We start from the raw sequence: 7,500 nt of genomic DNA, 5'->3' as shown, positions 1-7,500 counted from the left end.
GCCACAATACTTCGTCCACGTCGCATGCTATGTTCTCTCTCGCTAAACACCGAGGAAAGAACCTTCTTGCATGGCGCATCCATCCTTGAATAGAGACAGCGTCAATGTCGCCACATGCTTCCTCCATTGCCCGGAGAAGTGGAATGCGGGCATAGGGACGACGATCATATACTCGCCAGCGCCATGTGGAGAAAAATTCCTCAATTGGATTGAGAAATGGAGAATAAGGAGGCAGGTACAGAACAGAGAAATGAGGATGGGTGACAAACCAGTTCTGGACCAGATGGGCCCGATGAAAGCTGACATTGTCCCATATGACCACAAATCTTTGCTGATCTTGATTCTGCTGACCTGGAACAAGTATGCGATGAATTGCATCCAGAAAAGTTATGATGTGAGCAGTGTTGTAGGGGCCAAGTGTTGCATGGTGATGCAGGACACCATTATTTGTGATGGCAGCACACATTGTAATGTTTCCCCCACGTTGCCCAGGGACATTCAAAATGGCCCTTTGTCCAATGATATTTCTCCCCCTTCTTCTAGTTTTTGTCAAGTTGAAGCCCACCTCATCTATATATATATATTCATGGAGGACATCTCCATCTGCATCCATCTCCAAAATTCTCTGTAAGAGACAAAAGTATATATACAGATATATAGACACACACATGTGCAAAAACCAAGACACTACATGTAATCTGGCTCGGTAGGTGCAATTCTAAATGTACTGGAAGTGGTTTTGCATACATACATCCACAAAGTCATGACGTAGGTTCTTCACTCGGTCGCAGTTCCTTTCAAATGGGACCCTGTATAGCTGTTTCATGCGCAACTGATTCTTCTGGAGGACACGATGAATTGTGGACAAGCTTACTGTAACAATGTTATTGAAAACAGTTGCATCATTTATAATATGGTGTTGGATCTGATGGATTCTAATCACATTATTTGCCAGAACCATATTTATGATTTCGGTCTCTTGCTCGTCGGTGAATTTGCGCCCTCGCCCTCCACGATTCCTTTGCCTTTCCACTCTGTAGAAGATTCATAAACATAGTGAATGTGTGCTATGTCATATAGTCAAAAATGTCTTCCTGCAGTAAGCTGTACCATAGTATATGATACTGTAACACACCACACTGGCCATTCATGATTCATGAAATGCAGTACAGTAACATGATACAGTACAGTAAGAACTACTATTGTATGCATTTTTCAGTTGTGCTGAAATAACTATTATGTGTACAGTATATTACTGTAGATACAGTCGTTGCATACCTGTTCTCATTTCGATATGTTCGGATAATGCCTGCCACCGTAAATTGATTTACATTTGGCTGGACCCTCAGTCTAGCCTCCCTCATGGTCAACCCATGGTTGATCACATGATCAATCAATGTAGCCCTAATCTCATCTGAGACGGCTCTCCTTATTTCCCTTCTTTGCCCTCGTCCTCTTCCATGTCCAACTCGTCCAGCTCGTCCTCTTCCTCCTCTTCCAACTCCTCCTCCTCGAACCCGAACACCTCGTGCTCGTCCTCTGCCTCTACCTCCACCTCTCCTGGCTCTTTCTGCGTTGTCATCCATTGTTCAAAACAGACATCTTGACATTTGACCTATTTATAGGCCTATACTAAGCCAATGATTCGTTGGTGTTCAATAAAGTGATGAGTGTTTGCACATGTGACGAGTGGGAGTGAAGCACTGGTGATTTAGTGTGGCATTTTGATAGGTTGTGTTTGAAAAACTAAATCAAGTTACTTCCTGTTAGATTTTTGTGTGTTAAGTAGAAAATTGAGTGTGGTGTTTTGCAAAATGTGTTTTAGTACATTGAAAACTGAGTCAAACATTGAGAATTAGTGTATGGTTTTGCAGATTTGGTGTGAGGTTATGATGTTTGGATGACATGTTTAGAAAATTGTGTGACGAGAAAAGATTTTGTGTGTAAGCAGTTGAAAAAAACTGTAAAGGTGCGATTTGTAGGATTGTTACCGAACGTTCTGTAGGCCAAAATCAAAACACTGGTAAACGTTCTCAAGACTACCAGACGCCTCTTCTGGGTTGCCAGATGTAATGAAGACTTGGCTAACGTTAGTTGACCTGCAGCTGCTTTAATGTTTCTCCAACCATGACCCAGCTACACATTACGGAAACAGTGAAAACAAAAAATACCTCTCTAACCAACATATTTAGCTGAAGTTAGCGATGCAGATGAAGTTTAGCATAGGCTACCTGTTGTGGAGAAATATGGCCAGCTCTGCGTCAGACTTGATATTCTTCGTTTTTACGAAGATGTCACCATCTAAGGAAGCTCCTCCGATGTCCACTTAATTTGTTTCTTGTTTTAATTTTGGAAATTTGCCTGCCTCTCGTAGGCGTTCATGACTACAACTGACAGCTGTTGACAGTTGGCCTTTGCTAATTTGGCAACTCAAATAGGAGGACGCGCTAGCCCATTATTAATTCTAGAATTAATCGTTCAAAACATAAACGAAAATTCCAAGAGATTCCGCCCCATAACTCTTTTTTTTTCATTGGTTTTACAGGGTTTTATAGGTTAGAGTAATGTTGTCAAATAATCCATTACTTCAATTCATTGTGTTTCTTTACTTTCTGACAACATATGGTGATCATTTTTGGAATGGTTACAGTTTATTTTCCATTATTTCCTACATACTGGTCCTTTAAGGTTCTGTTTGTAGAGACAAGCCACAGAACCCTTGTGACTGTATTCTAAGAATGCAGAGAGAGGTAAAACCAAAGATCCTTGATTACTAGCAAGATAGAGCAACGTAATTCGTTACTATGGGAGCAAAACGGGAAAGTTCCAGTCTGCATAAGTTGGAGTGTCACCTTACGTCACTAAATAAACTTTCTCTCTTAACAAGCAATAAGAGCAGATAAACAAAAAAACACATAATTGTGTTGACAGTATTATTGTCTATAATCATGTATGATACCAATGAATCGTTCTTTAGGACATGGAATGAATAATTTAATTAGTCTGTGAACCGAGCTAGCTAGCTAGCTAACGCTAGCTTAAAACGCTATACAAGTTAATGGGAGTAGCTATGGCAATACAGCTATGCGCTAACAAGTGACTAGTAGTTGAAGGACTTCGCTTAAACTTAATATACTGTTGAAGGTTCACTTTAACTAATGCAAGTAATGTTACTCAGCTAGTTGTCATTTAAAAAAAAAATTACACTTCTTCGTTTAAAATGTTACCTTAGCTAAGAGGCTAGCTAGCATGCTAACAACCAGACAGTAACTGGCAGCAGCATGGTCTGATATTAAGTAATTTTATTACAAATCCGAACACTAAACACTAAACCGTACACTATTAGGCTTGAAATTATCACAAACACTTACAGATTATGACAACATTTTTCAAATAACCCTCAACAAATCCAGAAAGACATAATGACCAATTTATTGGTAAAATTCCACAAGTCTCCATTGACATTAGTGCAGGGAGGGCTTACTCTGGTCTGCATAAAGGGGGATTTCCCCCCCTCCCCCTTGCAATAATCGAACGCGGAAGTTGTCGAACGTTTGCGCCTCTCGCTCCGCTTTAACCCTCTCTGGTAAAACCGCCCCACTGTCATAAAATGTAAGTATGGGATGAGTGGGAGTTGCAGCAGAGCATAAAAACATATGAACACTGCAATTCAGTCTCCTCTCTCAAGCTCTAGTGCACTTTTAAAAAAATGATTTGACTTCATCCAGTCAAGCAGAGTCTGAGGTACTCATGATGATTAAATAAAAAGCCTTTATTCTCACATGGCTTTAAGTTTTTTGTTTTAAAAAAAAAATGATTATGGTTTTCGGCTTGAAGCCTTCATCCGAGCTTTGACAAAATGGTTGCCTTTTGGCTCTTTTCAGAATTTAACCGGTGATCACATGACTAATAGCCTATGAGCAGTCAAGTCTTGTTGCTTTGACTGAGTTGTGTCAGCGTGTATTGTCAAGTTCATGTCAAGTTTTATTTATTTATATAAAGTATTGTAACGTCTGTGTCTTTTGGACTGAGTGCTAGTGTGAATGCTGGTTTGTGTAATGTCGGTTCTAGTTAGTGTAATTGCGTTTTCCTTGTCATGTATGTGTTAGCTTGTGTAGCCTTTCTTTAGGTTTTACCTTGTGTGTTTTACCCGGTGTATTGTATGTGACTACCCTGTTCGTGTATCGTGCTCGTTTTATTGACTTCCCTTGTGTTTGCTATGTAATGGTGTCTTGGTATGTGTGTGATTCCCGCTTCAGCTAATAAACCTTTTGATTGGACAACTGTGTGTGTCGCTATCAAATCGTTACAGTATTATAAACTTGGATTTCAGATATACACAGGAGAGGCGTTATATTCCTTGTGCTGTAGGTCAGGGATTTCCCACAGCAGCCGGTCAACAACCAGCCTATTTACATGTAAATGTAAATCAGGTTTATAGGCCAAGTATACTTGTGTATAGGAATTTGGTCTCTGCATTTATCCCATCCGTGAAGTGAACACACAGAGCACACAGTGAACACACAGTGAGGTGAAGCACACACTAACCCAGAGCAGTGAGCTGCCTTGCTACAGCGGCGCTAAGGGAGCAGTGAGGGCTTGCTCAAGGGCACTACAGCTGTGCGTGTGGGCAGGGGAGAGCACTTCCCCCACCCACATTTTTCCTTCTGGTCAGGGATAGAACTGGCAACCCTTTGGTTACAAGCCCAAAGCCCTAACCAGTAGGCTGCCCCATTACACAACATGACGCAGGATACAATGGCAATGCACAGTTGGCTGGCTGAAGTCGCAAACACGCCGCATGTCGTACCTCGGGGCCAGTTGTTCAAGAGTGATCTGTTCAGATTTTTGCTATTGAAATGGATCAAATTTTCAGTATATGTGTTGTTCAAAACGTTTTGGAAGGATTGAGATTGAGGATTACCCTGATACCAGCAGAAGGGTGGATTTAAGGTGGATTTCAGTCATAAAATGTAATAAAACATCAAAATTGGTCATTTCAGATACACGCAGGAAGAGGTGCTAAATAAGCAAAATCACCAACAAAGCAACCTTTGTGGACAAAAAACATTAACAACAGAGCAGCCTTTGAGACAATTTCACTGAGGTTATCAAGCAGGCACCTTCCTTCATTTGTGTTTCATTGAATTTGGTCCACGACACCTCCAGAAGGCTCAACAGTGGTATCTGGCATCCCGGACCCACCCCACTCAACACTCATGATGGGTTCTCTGCCAACAAATACAGACAAATTCTCTGGTCATTCCACTTTGTTGCTGTGGACGTTTAAGATCCGATCAGTATCATAACTGGCCCTTGATGGCGGGAACCCACAAATAGCAACAAATTATTCAATCAATCCTCTTCGTTGCTGTGACCGTTTACGATCTGATCACCAACATAACCAGACAAAACACAAGCCCCTGATGTGGGCACCAACAAATGCCACCAAATTCTTTGGTCATTCCCCTTCGTTGCAGTGGCTGTCTATGATCCAATCAGGAACAACTAGACAAACCACAAGTCCTTGATGAAGGCCCCAACAGACACCAACAAATCCGATCACCAACATACACATTAACATAAATTAATTCAGTCAAAGCAACAAGATGACCTGACTGGGTTAAGTATGACTTGGGGGTTGTCTTGTATGAGTTATATTACTTACAGTACATACTTACTTTGGTTTGTTAGAGCTCAAAGTTTGAAGGGGGAAGGCCTGGTAGGGTGGGTGTACTGTATGATGGGACTTTCCCAGAAACTAGCCCAGTGAGGGCCCACCTGACTGCTGGCCAGCAAGCCTGCTCCATCGTCCAACTCCCTCCTGCCTGCTTAGCATGTCCATAACCTTAGTCATCAAGAATCTGATAGGGCAGAACCAGGTCACAGAGAGAGAGAGAGAGAGAGAGAGAGAGAGAAGAAAAAAACAAAGGCTGAGATAGACAAATGGATGGTGGTACATAGAGGGGGGGAAAGATAATGATGACCTGAAGAAAGTGTGATGGAGAGAAATGCTCACTCAGGACACAGCTATGGAGATGGACAGAGCTAGGGAGGGAGAGAAAGAGGGAGGGAGGGGTTGGATGAGCAGATAGATGGAGCACCTGCTAGGATTCCTGAGGGAGTGTGTAGGCGGATGAGTAAGGGTTCAGACAGCCTGCCTGTGTGTGTGTGTGTGTGTGTGTTTGTGTGTGTGTGTGTGTGTGTGTGTGTGTCGGTGTGTGTCAGACAGACAGAGCAGCAAACTGTGAGAATTCCCCTCCCTACTCACCTCTGTTCCTGTCAATCCAATCAGAGGAGGCCAGACGTGCGAGGTCACCACTACACACACACAGACACACAGATATAGAGAGGGAGGGAGAGAGAGAGAGAGAAAGAGAGAGAGAGAGAAACACTTCGGACTCTAAACCATCTAACAAAAGAATCAACTCTCTCCTTGACCTAAACTTGACACTTAATCACACACAGAGTACAAAATGATGTTCTCGCTTATCATGACCCCATGACTCCATGTTAGTGCCCTAATTCTAAAACATGTGAAGCACTTTTTGCCGCATAGCATTAGCGAGCTTTCTTCCCCTCGCGTGCTAACCATTTGTGGATCTAAGATCTTGTTCTCACCTGGTATCATGCATCCTGGGTAATAAGATCACAATTGCATCCTGGGTATTACAATCACAATTGGGCAGCTCCAAGGACATGGGGAGGACACATTGAGGATGCGTTGAGGATGCAGCCCATTCGGACCACGTTCAGAGGTGGTCCTGGCCATAAAAGACCACGTTCTTTTCTGAGTGTGTAAACACAAATATGCCCTGGACCCACGGGTGAGCAGTGTGCTGTCCCTGCATGTGTGTTGGCAAAGAGCAGGCCTCATGTGAGTGAATCTCCACTCCTCCATTAGGCGTCCAGAGTCAGTCCAGTATATGCTACTACACAGGATGCTTGGATGAAAATGACTGTTAAGTGACTAATAACAAAGACATGTTTTTTTAGTTTTTTTTTTTAATTTGTTTTGTTTTTGTTACTAAATTTAGTGGGAGACTCAGACGGTTTTAAAGTGGTGAATGTTGGAGTCTGCAGGCTGACAAGGCTGTCTTGGTCAGTGCTGGCTTACTGCTGGGGGAAGGACAAGACAATGTTAAGTCCGTGTGAGATCTGAAGAGTACGATAGAGTACAGTATATTTACAAAACAGACAGACTAAAGCATTATGTCCTCTTCCTAATAGACCGAGAAGAGTTATGGATGTGTGTGTGTTTGTGTGAGACAGACTTTCACACACACACACACACACACACACACATGAGAGGGCTGCTTGTGTCCGAACTGCCAGTAAGAGTGCTGACTCCCTACTGAGCTACAGATCAGCCAACTTTATACTGGTAGCATCAACACACACACAGATAGAGAGAGAGAGAAAGAGAGAGAGAGAGAGAGAGAGAGAGAGAGAGAGAGTCTGTAGTCAAGACTGCTACTCATGTAATAGCTGCCAGTAAGA

The 7,500-nt window shown here is 42.6% G+C and overlaps 1 long non-coding RNA gene across 1 annotated transcript in view; it reads right to left on the bottom strand.

Moving 5' to 3' along the window:
* LOC121697374 overlaps window positions 1–1,314 on the bottom strand; it is a 1,771-nt gene extending 457 nt beyond the window's left edge. Inside the window, exons 1-3 of the long non-coding RNA XR_006026436.1 lie at window positions 1,279–1,314; window positions 752–1,034; window positions 1–625 (exon numbers count right to left, since the gene is read on the bottom strand). The exon at window positions 1–625 is cut by the window's left edge and continues 457 nt beyond it. This is a non-coding gene — a long non-coding RNA (uncharacterized LOC121697374). The remainder of the gene's footprint in view (window positions 626–751; window positions 1,035–1,278) is intronic.
* Between the last annotated feature and the right edge of the window lie 6,186 nt (window positions 1,315–7,500).

This window comes from Alosa sapidissima, chromosome 22, assembly GCF_018492685.1.
Source record: "Alosa sapidissima isolate fAloSap1 chromosome 22, fAloSap1.pri, whole genome shotgun sequence".
Taxonomy (NCBI): Eukaryota; Metazoa; Chordata; class Actinopteri; order Clupeiformes; family Clupeidae; genus Alosa; species Alosa sapidissima.
The sequence above is the reverse complement of the archived record's forward strand: the minus strand, read 5'-3'. Positions and strand labels throughout refer to the sequence as shown.